General features: G+C 39.3%; 1 long non-coding RNA gene across 2 annotated transcripts in view; it reads right to left on the reverse strand.

Moving 5' to 3' along the window:
* Positions 1-1,851: 1,851 nt before the first annotated feature.
* Gm30837 overlaps positions 1,852-17,577 on the reverse strand; it is a 62,247-nt gene continuing 46,521 nt past the window's right edge. For both annotated transcript variants that reach the window (XR_376966.2, XR_376965.2), the window contains 2 exons: positions 3,062-3,093; positions 1,852-2,064 (listed from right to left, as the gene is read on the reverse strand). This is a non-coding gene — a long non-coding RNA (predicted gene, 30837). The remainder of the gene's footprint in view (positions 2,065-3,061; positions 3,094-17,577) is intronic.

The following is a 17,577-nucleotide window of genomic DNA, read 5'->3' on the forward strand; positions in this document are numbered from 1 at the left end:
GCCAAACATTCTAGTCTCTGGAGTAAATTCTTCTATTAGAAAAATTAATGAAATTGCAGTGAAGGTTTGAGCTATGCTTTCTACCTGGTTCTTCAAGTGTTCCATGCCTGGAGATCTGCAGGCCAGGAAAGGAGTCATTTAGTTAGCATCGTTAGATCTGAACAGCAAGAACAGCATGAGGGCAGAACAGAACACACTGTGTGCACCAGTAGTCATGGACATAAGAACAGTATCCATGATCAGAGGTACGCATGGCCTGGAGATGTGTGTGAACCTAGAATGTAAGGCAGAAGAAGCATAAAAGGATGAGAGCCCTGACCTTGAGCCTCAGGGGCAGAGGAAGAACTAAAGCTTATTATTCAAACCTTCTTATAAGTTTCCCGAGCAAAAGAGACTTCTGGAATCCTAGTGGTGCTGATCCAAGAAAGCATAAGCTTTCTCAGCAGAGCAAATAGCGCATCTAAGTAATACCAGGGTGGGTGCTGTGTTATGCTGCCCAGTTTACAATCCACCAGGACTGACACTCGTTTGTTGTCACAGAGACAAGAAAAGATCATAGCTGACTTATGTCAGAGGTGACTGTCTTCGGGGATTACCCCTAGCAGAGGAATCACCTCACTCAAGATTGCCCCTATTTGCTGTAGGAGCAAGAGGACTCCTGGCTTCAATTCAGTCCATCGCATTGCCGAAGCTCTCTGTGGGCTCCCCTCAAACGCACACATTGAATCCTTCTCTCTGCCTGGGTGTGACTACCTCCTTTCCTTATGGATGAGTTCCCAAGATCATCCCCCAAACTCCTCTATGAAAATGTTCATCTGGGAACCTGCTTTCCAGGGCTCCTTAATGAAACAATAGCTGCGATATTTGGAATGCCTCCTGTGTGCTGCATACTTGACACTTGATAGCTCACTAAATTGTCACAAAACATTACCTCTGTATGACAGATAAGAACTTTCAGCTTTCAAGAAGTTAAATCTTTTCTGTTAAAGTCAACCAATAAATAATAGCAAGAAATTTTTACACTACTGCCTGCTCTAAACACAAGTGAAGATATACAAGCTAAAATATTACTATACAATATACAACATCACTATGTATCAGGCATTTTGTATTTTCCAACCATTTGCATATTTTAAGCCAATTTTTCCAAATACAAAAATTTCTTACTAAATGATCATAGAAGTTGATGTTCATCCTCTAGTGCCAGGATGCTTTATATTTAAAAATTTAGAAATGCCATAACTTTGCAAAAAGCCATTCAGTTATCTCATTTTTTAATAATGAGGCACATAAGTTAACAGTTATCTTAAAAGACTACAACTCATAAATGAGAAACCTAGAATTTAAGTAGATCAAACTACTAAATTATTTCCTGTGTATCTCAATATCAAGATGTCTATGTGAAATGCTTTAGAAAAATATTAGAAATAGGGAGAGAGTGCAGGTGTTTTCCCCATCCAGTTTCTTTTCTCTCATCTACTACCTTTACCTTCAGTTACAGAAAAGGTGTTCATCTAAAACATTGGTCAAAACTCAGTGCAGACACTGATGACTGAAGGCAAACCCTGACCACCCTGCACCTTACGATAATTTATAGGATTCAGTACATAGCACAATAAAACCTTTCTTTTTATCTAGTTACTGAACTTCCTAATCTCTGATCAGCAAGGCATAGATAGATAGTAGCTTAGTGTTTTAGTTTTATTTCCTTCTCTCCTTGAGAAGCCAAGGAACTATCAGGTGAATCAATCCACCTACTGACTGTTTCCTAAAAATCAATAAAAAGAACATTTGCTTGAACGCAGTTTAGAAATTCATTCACTCTGGAATCTAACATAAATTTGAGTGTACTCTGATGGGCATGGACTGAGTTTTATTTTTCTTTCATGTATACTTTTCTTTAGTCAGTTCACCATTTCAACAGCAGCAAAATGTGTTGTTAATCTTCATTGTCAAATAACAAACTTTGGAATAACTCAGAAGATACATCTCTGGGTCTGTTTAGAGGATGTTTCCAGAGGGTGGGAAATCAAAGATGAAAGAGACATCCCACAGCCATGGTTCCTGAGTGAATATAAAGGAGGGAAAGAGAAATTGAGTTGCAAAAAAGCATTTGTCTCTCTGTACTTCCAGATTGTAGACACAAAGATGATGCATCTCAAACCACCCAAGCATGCTTTCGCACCATAATAGACTCTATCCTCTCAAACTATGAACCCAAATAAATCTCTCCCACATAGATGGCCTTTTATCAGATACTTGGAAAGAGCTTTGAGAAAAGAACCTAATACAGTGATTCTTATATCCATGTTGATAAGTTTCTGCCCTCAGAGCATCTCATCCTTTGTGAAATATGTTTCTTTCCTATTAGTCAAATACATGTCTTACAATTAAAATACATGCATGAAACATCAAATTTTCCCTACAGTTTATATATTTAGTTAACTTACTTAATAAATTTTAAAGAAGAGTTACGGTAAGATATTGTTTGGTTAAAAGTGAAGTTATAAATAATGACTATCAACCATCAAAATTTCTGATCTGACTTATTTCAGTTAAAATAGTACTTCTCATATGCATCCATGATGTTGGACTGAAGAGAGGAGAGGAAAGGAGAGGGGAGGGGACGGGAGTGGAGGGGAGGGGAGGGGAGGAAGGAGAGAGGAGGTAATAGAGGGAGAGACAGAGAGTAGAGAGAGAGAGAGGGAGAGGGAGAGGGAGAGGGAGAGAGTAGAAAAGAAATAGGAAAGGGGAAAGAAGAGATAGCTGGTTGACAGGCTAATCCCAGAACAGGAGCAGTTAGGATATGAGGTAAGATACTTAGGAACTTAAGTTTTTTCTTCTATACCTTCTATGAGAAGATAGACCAAAATAAGCCAAGGAAAAGAGCCAAAGACACACACTGGAATCAGGAATCTAATAACACTTATAAGTTATTATCTTGCTAAGAATTCACTGACCCACGTCAAAGGGATCACTGAAAAGACAGAATGCGAATGTTCTTTAGACTTTTTTAGCTGAAGGAGAATGACAAAAGTTAGCCCTTTAACCCTGAACTCACCTGATGTCGTGATTGACAGCTCTGTCTGAAACCTAAAAAGCAAAAGAAAGATGGACAGGAGTCAGCAGACTGTGGAAAACATGAGGCTGTCGTAAAGAACAAATAAATGCCTGGCAGCTACCGAGAGATGGACTGAGAACAAACACCCCAGCTCCTTTGTCTGCTCACCCAAGTGTCACTCACCTATAACCATCATCAGCACAGTGACCATCAAAGGATAGGATTGATTTTGTTCATAGAAACCAATCAATCCCCAGAGCAGAACAGAGGTCATGTGGGGGAATCACAAGCTATCCAGCAGACAACAAGTGAAGATGCATACACAAACAGGGGCTTAGGCCACTGGGACTCAATAACAACACTGAAACTCTGTCTCAGGTGTTCTTTTGGAAGGGAGATCTTGTCTGGTAGGGTCTGGGACTCCAAAGGGAAATGTAAGCCTAACCATTATAGGAAGCAAACTATTGGCAAAGAGTTTCTTAATTATTACAATTAAGTGAGAGCAAGTGTTTCTGATAAATTTTTTATGACCTTAATGTTGTTATGTCTCCCTACACAATGTTTATGAGCATTGCTAAATTTATGAGATGGCCACGAAAACTGACTTACCTTTCTCATGAAATACATGATGTAGAGAACACTTGCCTAAGATTCATCTACATCCTTGTGAAGTCGGGAGAGTTCCAGAGAGAAGTTACCGTCGACCTTGTAGAAGATGCTAGAGCTACGAGTCAGGGACCGTGAAGGACCTGGAGTTTTTCTAATTCAGTCTCAATAGAAGTCACTTTTCTCCTCAAAGAATACCAGGAGCATGTAGAAATACCCCTGATAAGTCTCAGACCTGCACTGTTTTCTCACCACCCCAGAAACTGCTTGGCTAAAAGCTGACTTCTACAGACATTTTGTCACCATATACAGTTTTCAGTTTTCCTCTTCAAGTGATCTTTTTGTCCAACAAATCAATAGATGAATATTTCAGCCTAAAAGATTACGAATAAGAGATCTATTGTCCCCGATGAAATCTTAACAGATATTCCCCCCAGGAAACCAGGAAACAGTGAAGCATCTTATACTGCAGTATCACAGTAGCTGCCTGGTTCTCTTCAGTGCTCCCTGCTCCCATCTCTAGTTATTCCTGCTAGAAGACTATTGTCTCATTTGTGATCCTTTCTAAAGGAGCGTTGTGGAGTGCTTTCATTCTGGAGTGATGTTCAAGTTGTTCATCTGGCATTTTTCATTCAGTGACTGCAGAAGTTTTTTCTCAGGTGTTGTATATCTTTTGTTAATCCCTGAAAGGGCATTCAATACAGTATGAAGAGATACACAGCAAAATCTAGAGAACATCAAAGGCCAGCCAGAAGTCCTAAACAACTGTCATTCATTCTGGACTCACTGTTGTTTCTACAATATGCCAAACACAGCTCTGCTCCCAGCATGTAAAGCAATATATCACGGATTTAGTCTACCATGAGAGATAAATGGGTATAGATGATTGGTGTATGCTATTGTCAAGAAAAAATGCAAACAATGCTAGACACCTACCTGTTTTCAATGCCCTTTGTCTTTCTCAATTCTGGTTACAATAACAATGATTAAAAAAATTAATGCTTGATTTGCCAAATGTCTTGCCTACAGGTCTGTGCAATGCATAAATGATGTTTACAGGATGATCACTGTTCTGTGCATATCTGTCTAGGATACAGACCCAGCACATTGCCTCTTTGTCCTTTCCCGTGTCTTCTCAAGTCAAGAAGCACACCAACATGTGCACAACTTCCCTCAACTGACCACATGCAATTAAAGAGTTAAAAATAATAAGATTCTTAATAATGCCACTGAAGAACCCAAAGTATGGTCCCTTCACAGAACTTTAGTTGTATAAGACAAACTGAGATCAATTTAAGTCAGTTTGAACCAATATAGATTATGAAAGAAGAATGTTCCATGTCCTAAAAACACAAGAGAGGAAGCAAAGGAGGTATTCATTAAGAGTACCACCATTTAGAATTTGGGAGTCTTGCATGTATAAGGAAAGAGGCTTCAGTAGAGTCTCTGCTCTGTGGGGAACTATGCTTAATGAGCTCGAAGTCCACTGAGTTGCTACAGTGGATTTCCATCCATTCAAACACCACAAGTTTATCTCTCTGTGCTTCATTTTTCTCTTCTCTCAGAGAAGAAACAAGAAAGCTACTGTACCAACTTCATGACATAGTCATGATAGAAATGTTACTCACTGGTAATGTTATTGAATCAGGAGTAGGTATGTCTTGCAACAAATGCACGTAAAAGCAGAGACAGGACAGCTGTCCCAGAATCACAACCCCAAGGGCTTCAGCTCAATCCTGTGCATACCAGCTGCCTCTTATCAAGTTTCTAGATAGATCTCTCTTATCAGTTAATTCATGCTACACCCACTCCAGTAAAAACTGCATGGCAGGTCCAAAAGCTTGGACACAGTCCTGAGGCAAAAAGTTTCAGGAAACTAAGTCTCCTGGAGCCTTGCCATCCCATAGCACGAATGCTCCAAACTTGTTCTTGCATTAGTCGGTGAACGGATCTGTGTGCTTTTCTTCAATATTGTTTTATTATAAATGCCTCTAAGGATTGATTTTGACATATAGCTAAGTTAGATTAGCCTATACTAGTGTTCCAATGTCCTGGGCAGTCCTTGAGTCAACCCTGGGCTTGGAATTCAATAAGAATGTTACCTATTCAGTAACATTCAGAATTACCTCTAGTATTGTAAGAAAGACAGTGAAAGAAGTCAGGCATTACAATTTACTTGAATAGAGATAGAAATCTCAGGGCTAGTCTACATAGTAAATACTTAGAACAATAGCTAAGTCATTCCCATACACAGGAATTTACAATGGCCTAGGGAGAAGGTAGGTTGTGGTCTAAGAAGGAACTAGAGTAAATACTTAGAACAATAGATAGCTCAGTCACTCCCATACACAGGAATTTACAATGGCCTAAGGGGAAGGTGGATTATACAATAGACTAGAATTGGAACTATAGCAAGGGCATGAAGCCCTTGCCTCTGACTTCTAAGAATAAACTGACCTTAGGTGGGGCTGCTTTTGATCCCAGTTGTCAACATTGATTTTTATCCCAGTTGGTTCCTGTTAGCTTTTATGTATGCATTCCTCTGTTTTGTTGTAAAAGTCATTTTGCATTGGGTAACCTCAAGGTACCTTGGATTACCTTAATGTATCACTTAACTTTCTTGTCTCCTTCTGTAATATAAGTCTGATGCTCACTTTGAGAAATTACATTCAGATCAACACTCCCTTGCATTTGGGTCTGTTTGTCACTTTTCACTGACTCACCTGAATACTGGGACCCTGATTCTCCTGTAGGTTGAAGGGCCGACTGAGTCCAGTCTGCAGCAAATTCACTCAGCTTTAAGAAGAGTAAAAGATGTCTTTGCTTGAGACTTAATATGTAGGTTGACGATTACTGTCCCTGTCAGATATGACTCTAGGTGGATGCCGGAATAGACTGCATGATCATTTTGGTAATTAATATCATCCCATCTTCTGTCACTGGTATCCTTCTGTCAGGTCACTGGGTCAATCCCTTTCTGTTCAGGTGTTTAATTCACATTACCAAAAGGGTTGCTAACCAACTCAGATATGTCACCTCCTTCTGAGACTGCTCTACTGATAAGACCTTATTTGTAAAAGTACCTGGGAATTTGTTTTTATTCAGAGATGCTGAGGCCAACAAATTAGGAGATAACTGTAATACATACAGTTCCAAGAGTAGAGTTTACATATGATGTGCAGTAGATAGTTTTATATATCAACATGATTGAACTGAAGTATGCACAGAATGCTGATAGACATGATTGGTTCTGTGTGTATGATGGAAACTATTAGCATTCACAACAGTGAGATATTGGGGTAAATGGCCCTCTCCATGTGGAAGCTTCATTTAAGCTGGGGAACACCTGAAAAGTTTTAAAAGAAAAAAGGTGAATCTTGAAATTGGTTATATCTACCTATGTGCTTGAATTGAGATATTTATCATCTTCTCCCCCTCATCCAATCTGAGGTTCTGGGGCCTTTAGAGCCCTGCTATAGTCTACACCATTGTCATCTTTGACCTTAGTGTCTAATCTACCCTGCTGACTTTTTTGATTCTGTAGTTTGCAGACAATAGATTTGAGACTTATCTGTATGGACCAATACAGAGCCTTTGCAGGCAAACTGATGATAGATAGATAGATAGATAGATAGATAGATAGATAGATAGATAGATAGATAGACAGAGATAGATAGAGAGAGAGAGATAAAGAGAGAGACACAGAGACAGAGACAGAGACAGAGACAGAGACAGAGACAGAGATGCAGATAGATAATAGATAGCTTCTAATATATTCTGCTTCTCTGAATTACTTTGACTGATATGCCATACAGACTAATAATCATATCATGCAAGGCCACAAAAGGAAGCACCAGGCTCAGAAGGGAGGCAAAAGTAGGCAAGAGAAAGGTTGGATATGAGAAGTATGTATTTTAATTTAAAGATGATTAAACAGTAAGTCATTTACCTTTGGTTTTAATTCACATAATTTTGTAGGCTCTGGTCTGTAACAGTGGTCCTTAGTGATACGGTGCATGGTGCTGGAAAAATTGGGACAGAAGAACATTGTCTCATGCCTTATGAAGCCCTCTAGAGGAGCTGGTTCACAGACTGATCTCCAGATTAGCTGGTTAGATTAACTAGCATGTGTTCTCAGGCAAGCTGTTTACTAGCAAATAGCTAGTCCTGAGAAGGACGATATCTCCCCAAGGTCCAGGAGACCCCAAGATGTTAAAATATCACAAAACGGAAAACATGATTTAGGTTGTGGAGTTTTGTTGACTATGTTTTTTCTCTTGTGTGTGTGTGTGTGTATATATATATATATATATATATATATATATATATATCATAGATGTGTATATGTATATTTGCATATGTGTGGGTGCAGATATATGTGCAGTTATGCATGCATGTGTGTGCAGATATATGTGCAGTTATGCATGTATGTGTGTGCCTATGGAACTTAAGTTGACACACTCTCTCTCCCATTACTCCTTACCTTGACGTTGAGGCAGGATTTCTCAAATGAACTTCAAAATCTCCAACATGAGCTAATCTACCTATTCAGCTTACTTCAGAGATCCTTTGTCTTCACATTCCAGTCATTGAAATCCCAATTGGGAGCCCACACTCAATGTGCATATGGCTTCTGGAGACCCCTACTATGCTCATGCTTGTGTGGCACATACTTTAATCATTGAGCCATCTCACCTGTCCTGATTAAGGTATTTCAACTGTGCCTGTTTTTAATTTTCTTCTATGCCATGGTTGTCTATTTCTAATAGGTCATACACAATTAAAATATATTTTATTAAGTATAAAATTATTCAAGTAGTCTAATGATTTTAACTTGATTCTTTTGGAGTTCTGTTTTCCAGGTAATTTCTGTGATTTTTCCATTCTCCCTGACTCATGAGGAAGAGTTAGTCAAGTCTTTTAATAGATGCTTTCTGGTTTACACTTAAGCTAAATTAATTATAGTGCCTACACAGTTACTACAATTAGTCTAATATATATAATTATTTTGTATCATGCCACTACACATTCAAATAGTGATTATCTCATTTCCTACAAACAACAACATATTTTAAGTCATATTTTAGAGGAAAAATGAAGATAATTCTGAGATATTTTACTTTTCCAATAAAACACTGATTTTCTTAATTCAATTTTTTTATTTTCAATTTCTGTAAATGTAAATATACTCTATACACGGGAAATATCTTCACCCTATATATTTATCATTCCCAGAAACTAACTCAAGGTTGGTAAAAGTAGAAGCTCAATAAATATTTTTAAAACAGTAAGTAATATAAAAATTAATGTGAATTATTGAAACATAAATATGAGTATTTTCCACATAAGGAAGAAATTTCTGAATAATTCTGCTACTCAATTAAGCCATTGTTGTTTACACATCCATTTCCTGTAGTTATAGAAAGATATATTTTAAAAGGCCACATTTACCACATTTCTTATTCTAGCATTGGGATTGGAGGCAGGCAATCAAGGGGTCAACTGGCCAGCCACTTCATCTAAAACTATGAACTCCAGGGAGAGGCCCTGTCTCTAACCACAAGCTGGAGAAACAACTCAGGTTGACACCTAGCTTTTGTGTCTGGCTTCTATGTGACAACATGGTCAAACATATCTGTATAAATGCATATAACATATATGCACACATAAAACAGACAAAGGAAGAAGAAAGAAGGGAAGAAAAAAATAAGGAAGGAACAAAAATAAAATCTGACTCATCTAAAAGTGTGATGGTTAATTGTAACTTTAATTTTGTCAAACCTTATTTTTAACGACGGTTCTTAAGTGCTTTAACCTCCCTTTTAGCCCAGTACCCACCAGAAGTAGTGGGAAAGAAAGGATACAGGGGAAGTAGACCTGTTTAGAAAGCTTCCCTGGAACAACTCCCATCTGTGTTGTCTGGAAATCAGCAGTTTATTTCACAGGTAAGCAGGCAGTAGCTCAATCCACTCACAAACAATTCACAGATACACCAGCAGTCCAGTTTGGTAGAGTCTGATAGCAAACAGGAATCAGCAGTAGTGGCACTACCTAGCAGAGACAGCCAGGCCTCAGCTTCAGCACAAGTCAGCAGGAACACCAGGAGAAGTTCTCAGCTATGCTTCTCTCAGCAAAGACTCGAGACCCAAGCATTGCACAGCTATCTCTATAAGCAAGTTGAGCTCTCTCTATGTCACTCTATGGAGTCCTATTTATACCTTTGAAACATCACATGTCCTCCACGTGCCCTGCCTCAGCATCTGCATCTAATCAGCCTGAGTCCAAGGAGGACAGACAAATGGAGCTCAACCACACAATGTGAACCAATACATGTGTGTTGTCAGCAACGAATCCTTCATCCTGTGTCCTTTCACATCTTTGCTTTACCAGAACATTCTCCTGTGTCTGTTTCAGTGAAAAGTTCCTTCAGGAGTCTGCCTTAGTCTTTCACCAGTGTCCACTTCAGAAAAACACCCTTTCAAGTGTTCGCTCCAGCAAAACACCATCCAACACAATTGACTTTGCAAAGAACCCTTAAATTTCCACTTCAATTAATGTTGATTGTCAATAATATAGATTCTAGAATTAACCAAGAGCAAGCCTCTGGGCATAGCTGTGGGACATTATCATATTTGTGTGAACTAAAATGTGAAGTCCTACCCATGGTTGGTTTCATTCCCAAGGTAGGTTGGGTAGGTGAACACCAGCATGAGTTTGTCTGTTTCTGCTTCTGGACTGTGGAATGCAATGTGACTAGCTCCTTCAATCTCCTGCTACTGTGACTGCCCAAGCATGATAAGCAATAACCCAAATGCTGGAGCCAGAATGAACATCTTCTAGATGTTGATTTTGTCAAGGTATTTGAAGACAATAACTGAAAAAGAAACTAAGACATGAAGTGATTAGAAATCTGAAGCTCCTCTGTATATCAATATGAACTAACCAGTACCCCCAGAGCTCCTTAGAACTAAACCATCAATCAAAGAAAACACATGGTGGGACATGTGGCTCTAGTTGTATATGTAGCTGAGGATGGCCTAGTCAATCATCAATGGGAGGTGAGGCCCTAGGTCCTGTGAAGGTTCTATGCCCCAGTATATGGAAGGCCAGGACTGGGAACGGGAGTGGGTGGGTTGGGGAGCAGGGGAAAGGAGGAGGGGATAGGGGTTTTTCAGAGGGGAAACTAGGAAAGGGGATAACATTTGTAATGTAAATAAAGAAAATCTCTAATTAAAAAAAAAAGAAATCTAAAGCTCATCATGGGTGACCCATTATGATATCACACTTGTAAACATAGATTCAAAGATGGAATAAGCAACTAAAATTATATCACGTAATTCATTTATTCTTGCAACAACAACAAAAAATGGTTAGGAACGCAAGGTGAAGCATTCACTGGATGCTTGAATTTGATCAATATGAAACAAATATATATCCTGAACCCTTCAGACTGTATTCTATCAATGTGCACAATAGAGTGTGGTAAGTGAATATAAAAGTAAATTTTTCAATTAAGGGAAAGAATGTGATGATTAATCCTCACTGTCGACATGAGCAATAAAGGCACAGCTGAGAGTATTTCTAGAGAGCTTTACCTGAGAAAAAAAGACCCTCTCTGAACTTGACATGGGCTAGAGTCCTAGAGTTAATAAAAATTGTAAAAAATGCAGAAAATATGTGAGCAGTAGCACTGGGTTCCCTTTTCTCTTGGACAGCAGGCAGGGCACAAGCAGCATACCTCCCTCACCATGGTGATCCCCCCGAACTGTGAGCCAAACTAAACCCTTCCTTCCTCCCTTAAGCTGATTTATGCCAGGTATCTGATCTCATGAGAAAAGAAACTAATATAAAGAGGAAGATTTTCCCTATTAAATAACCTCCAAAATGATAGCCAGGGTCATGGCTCAAGTTCCAGCTGGCTGCTCTACTCAGCCCATTGCTTGAAGGAAGCATGTTGGAATTATCACTGCCACAACGGAATTTCTGATTTCAAAATCCTGGAAGTCACTGACATAATTATTTAGATCTTTTGTGTCTCCACTCTGTCTTTCTCACCTTGAAGGATTCCATTAGCTTCTTTCTATCCTCCAGCTCTTTTGGAAAGTAATCTAATAAACGAGATTGCTTCCAGACAGTCCTATGATGATAAATGGTTTGAAACTGGCTTCCCAGTAATGACAGTCCTGTTCTGTTGCATTTGCCAATTTCTGTGATATAAATAGTCCCACCCTGGGCAATTTTGAGGGTAGACGTCTTTAAGAAAGAGAAAAAAAATATTCCTGGAAAATGCCAATTGCTGACTAAATAATGGCTAAAGCTTCATTTATTACCCTCTGCAAGGTGTGCGCATTTACAAAAGCAGTGATGTGCACAGTTGCTACTGCAAGAAGCATCACACCATCCAGAAGATTTAATCTGAAGATTAAATACACCTGCCTGGACATATTTTACTGATAATCTCCATGGTGTCCAAATCCAGCACACTAGGTAACCAGCTACACTGGAAATCCAATGCCAATGATGGCTTCTTTCTCTAGCAATATTAGGCATTATGAGATATTCTGAAGAATTCATCTATGCCCAAACAAAGAACATATAAAGCAAATGTAGCAAGGTACTATATTCTCTGAGTTTTTTTTTTTTTTAATGTAGTTGATTCTATTTGGATTCACTCAATTCTTAATTTTAAAGTATTTAACAATGCTTCTTAACTGAATTCATTGAAAGTTGCTGTGTACCACTTTGGGGACTTTAATCCAAAAGGAAACACTCCTTAGACTAATACATACTATGATATCGTCTCACATTCTAAAATACATTGGTGATGAGACTATATTTTTTCACTGTTTTCTCATTTTAAAGGGCTTATTTATTTTAGTTTACGTGTATCTGTGAGTGACGTCAAAGACCATGGAGGAAGGGTGTCAAGTCCTCAAGAACTGAAGTTATAGGCAGCTGTGAAGTGCCTGATGTGAGTGCTTGGAACCAAACACAGGACAGGTACAAGAGCAGTGGTGGTAACTACTGAACCATTTCTCCAAGTCCCATCCTATATCTTAAATGTTTCAATTAGTGAGCATATCTTGCTCCTTTCAGAGTTAAGTTCAATGGAAATGATAGTTTTATATTATATACAAGGAAGACAAGCAAGAAAAGAATTTGCTTTGCAATAAATTTAAGGTACAAACAGCAAATCTCACTTTATGATCTCCAAATTTGTCAGACAGCTTCAAAAGAAAAAAAAAGGCAACAACAAAATGAGTAAAATGCTCTGGCAGCTCTGACATATCTCCTCTGATTAGGACTAGTATGCCCCATCTATTTGATAACTAGATGTGACAGACAGTCTCCATAGCATATCAACTACAAACTATCCAAATTCACTAGGAAAAACAACTTCTCTTTTTGACTTTAAGGTGCTATATTTTCATACATATATAAATTAGATTTTTTTATTTACACTTCAACTGTTATCCCCTTTCCTGGTTTCCTCTCCCAAATACCCCTATCCCTTCTCCCTTCCCCCTGATCACAAACCTACCCATGCCCACTTCCTGACCCTGGAATTCTCCTACACTGGGGCATTGAGCCTTCACAGACCAAGGGCCTCTGTTCCCATTGATGACCGACAAGTCCATCCTCTGCTACATATGCAGCTGGAGCCATGAGTCGCACCATGTGTACACTTTGGTTAGTGGTTTAGTCCCTGGGAGCTCTGTAGTTACTGGTTGGTTCATATGGTTGTTCCTCCTATGGGGCTGCAAACCCCTTTAGCTCCTTGGGTCCTTTCTCTAGCTCCTCCATTGTGGACCCCATGCTCAGTCCAACAGCTTTCAGAGTCTCCCTAAGAATTCCTCCAACAAGAACAGCATCTCTGAGGTGGAGGTGATATTGATGTCCATACAATTTCATTTCCTACTTAAATGGTAATTTTCTCTATGCCCACACCCAAATGAGCTGTCCCATTCTCTGCTTGAATGGTTCCTGTGCTGATTTTGCCCAATCCCACTAAGAACAGTAATAGTGAGGTACTGACTCTCCAACAATCATAAACAGGATTCTCAGGCTCCATTTTCAGGATCTATCCCATCTTTTATTTTTCTGAATTAAAAATAGAATCATCAAATATGTCTTGATGATCTTTTTGATATTCTTTTCACTGTCAATAACAAAATAGTCATTTAGCAAGGGGGTTGTGCTTCAGTAACACATTTGTTTGATATGCACAAGGCTGTGGGATTGCTCCCCAGCAAGAGAAGGAAAAGAAGGTAAAAAAGAGGAGGAAGGAGAAGAAGAGGAAGAAGAGGAAGAGAAAAAAGGAGACAGAAAGGGCGGAGGAAAGATAAGAGGACATCCCATAGTTGTCATGGAGGGAAGAAGAGTTATGCAATAATTTGCAAAATAGAAAGTAGAACCCAACTTAACTTGAATCTATGCTGTTTCAGGCACTGTTTCCTCTTTCCTTCCATAACTCACTGCCTTTAAAAAAAATCTAACCACTGCTTCTGTTCTAACTCCTCCATCTCTGGCTTTAAGATGAAGTCTATTGATTCTCATACATGTCACAGGTTGGCTCTTTATAGTAACCATTTTGTGACTCACCTGGCTTGTCTGTTCCTTGTGACTTGGTCAAGCTCTCCTCTCTATTGTCTTCTTACTCTTTGGCATGTTTGACAACCCATTAATATCATTTCTTACCTTTCAATGTGCATAAACATATCATACAACCTGTTATGTAAATATGTATGTTCATGTTGCTAAGACTCCATGCTCGGGGTTTCTGACACTGTACGGTGAAACTCTTTTCTGCTTCCTAGGTAATCTCTTCCTCAAGTTCACCTGTGTTAGATAGATCCCAGGCCTTCCAACTGCCTCAAAGACTGTGATGTACAGCAAATCATCATGTTGTCATCCCTTCTGTCTCGTGTACAGCATGTGCTCACTTCATAATCTGCATCCCTATGCATCCAGTCCTCCAGAATGAAAACCAAAGACTACACAAGAGCCCCTTCCTCTCTTCTCTCAGTGGACAGATGCTGATAAACTTCACAATTAGCATCATCAGAATTTATTCTCTCTTCACCCTTATACCTCCCTCTTATTTCAGCTGCCATCTCATCATGAGGCATAGTCTTAAAAAGATCCCCGTCTCTCTGTCCCCAAAATTCTTATTCTCAAATATATCATCTATACTCTACTAAATACTTTATACTAAAGCCAAAATCTGATCTTAACTTCTTGTAGTCCACCTTCAGAGTTAAGGTGTAGTTTGGTCAGCAAAGTGCCTGTAACATAAGCACTAAGACCCAAGTTCAATCTGCAGTAGCCGTGCAAACAGACAGATGTGACAGTATATAACTGTCCCACACAGGAGTGCCCTGGAGATCAGTGTTCAACCAGCCTAGCTGAATTAGCCAGCTCCAGGTCCCAGGGAGAACTCTGTCAAAAAAAAAAAAAAAAGAAAAGAAAAGAAAAGAAAGCTCCCACAACTCCTAAGAAACAAGAATGACAGATGAGATTGACCTCTGACCTCCAAATGTACCCAGACACGTGAACACATATAAATAAAATAAAATAATCCCAAATCTTATCTCGAAACATAAATGTTGTTTTTGTACACCTTTCAGTGCAGTCCACATCTTTGAGGATATTGTGACTTGCGGATGATGGTTATGCCTGAGTGTCTAGCTAACCTCCTGCTGATTTCACTTCCTCAGCTTTACTCCTTTCTGCCAGCTGCCCCCTACTCTCTGCATTTCTAGTCAAATGGCTGACTCCTACATATTCTTCAAAGTGTAGCTTAGAAGTCACTGTCTTCTCTTCCTTTGCTTTGCTGTCCATTCACTAAATGTTAAGTAGGTGCAGTCTCTCTCTCATTTGAATGACAAACTGACAACAATGTGAAGGAAAAGGTCAGGTCCCTACCTAGTAACTTACAAGGTGGTTGCAAAAGCCTTCATACCAAAATCATCAAGCCAATCTGTCCCATCAAAACTATAATAGGTCAATGTAAGGATAAAGATAAGGAATATTTACTATACAAATACATCTCGTCCGTGTTTTGGAGTACAAGGGAGGACACTCCTGTGAGGATTTAAAGTGAGATCTGAAATATTTGTTCCTGAGTGAAAAGGGGGAAGAAATCCAGTGATGGGAGCAACATGTAAGTTGTGTGTGAAAGTCCTGGAGCACACGACAATAACAACATAGGTTTGAAGAGGTTGAAGAAAGTCCACCACTCAGAAAGAAAGAAACAGAGGGTCTACAATGAGCTACGACTGTACAAAGGAAACTATGCTGATTGATACCGTGTCAACCTGACCCAAGATAGATTCACTGGAGAGGAGGGAGCCTCAGTTGAGAAAATTTCTCCGTAAGATCGGGCTATAGGCAGACCTGTAGGGCACTTGACCAATTATGGATTGCTGTGGAAGGATCCAGCACATTATAGGTAGGGCCACCCCTGGTCAGGGGTTCTAAAAGAAAGCAGGATAGGCAAGGCATAGGAAACAAGCCAGTGAGCAGCACCCCTCCGTGACCTGTGCATCAACTTCCTGCCTGCCTGGATTCCTGCCCTGTTTGAGTTCCTATATTGACTTCCTTTGATGATGAACAGAGACATAGAAAGTTTAAGCCAGATAAACCCTTTCCTCTCCCAAGTTGCTTTGGTTATGATGTTTTATCTCAGCAGAAGTAAACCTAACAAAGGTAGAGAAAAATGATACTGAGGTTTAAGAATCCTATTTATTAGTAAAATTCTGAATATTCATTATCAACATCATCCTCCTCACAGAAAACTACCTGTGGTTGCTGGCTTACTTATGGTTTCTATGATAAAATACCACCATTAAAAACACCTTGAGGAGGAAAGGGTTTATTTCAGCCTATAACTCTCACACTTGATCACTGGGGGAATTAGGTGCAAGAGCTCAAAACAGAAACCTGGAGGCAGGAACTGGAGCTAAGATCATGGAGAAATTCTGCTATCTGGCTTGCTCCCCATGGCTTCTTTGACCTGCTTTCTTATTCTATGGAAGACTTGGAGCCAAGGAGTGGCCCCAGTGTGATATGCCCTCCTACATCAATCATTAATCAAGAAAGTGCCTCACAGAGTTGCCTATAGGCAAGTCTGAAGGAGACATTTTCTCAATTAATGCTCTCTCTTCCCAGATAATTCTAACTTGCCTCTTGCTGACATCAACCAACCAACACAACTGCCAACTTTACAAAAATAGAAAGGATTGCTTAGCTCAGTCTTGGAGATTCAAGGACATGGTATTTTCCTAGGCCCGGTTCTGGTAATGGATGCCCTGGCTCTAATCACATCATATTAAATGAGTTCATGTATGTGTGTATGTGTCTGTGTGTGAATACATGAGTTTTCATCCTTGAGTGGGAAAGTCATACTGAAGTTCCACACTCATCTTCAAGGCTATTGCCATTGATGATCTCAAGAACCTTCCTTAACTTCAACTGCCCACCACTACCAACCAAGTCATCCTAGGAACCAAGTCTGTAATCAAAATGGGCACTTGCAAACACAAGCCATGTTCAACTCTGCCACTTGATAAGGATTTGTGTCTAATTCAAAAAACAAGTAGTCTTTACATGGTTTGAAGTAGACTTTCTTTTAATCATTTTGATTTTTGATCACAAAATAGATATGATGAATGGAAATGGGGAAATATATGAAGAACTGGTGAAAACTAGTAGAGTAATTCAGACAAGATATGAGGATGAGTGTGCACCAGAAAAGCAGTTCTACAGATGAGAGCAAACAAAGAAGGAAACTGTCCAGATGGAAACTGGAAGACTTGATGAGGACTTTAATGGGGATTCCAGGATATTGCAGGTGAGATTTCTCTGTTTAACTTGCACAATAAGGAGGATAACTATGCATGTACTACGTA

The sequence above is a fragment of the Mus musculus genome, chromosome 5 (assembly GCF_000001635.26).
Source record: "Mus musculus strain C57BL/6J chromosome 5, GRCm38.p6 C57BL/6J".
In the NCBI taxonomy this organism is placed as follows: domain Eukaryota; kingdom Metazoa; phylum Chordata; class Mammalia; order Rodentia; family Muridae; genus Mus; species Mus musculus.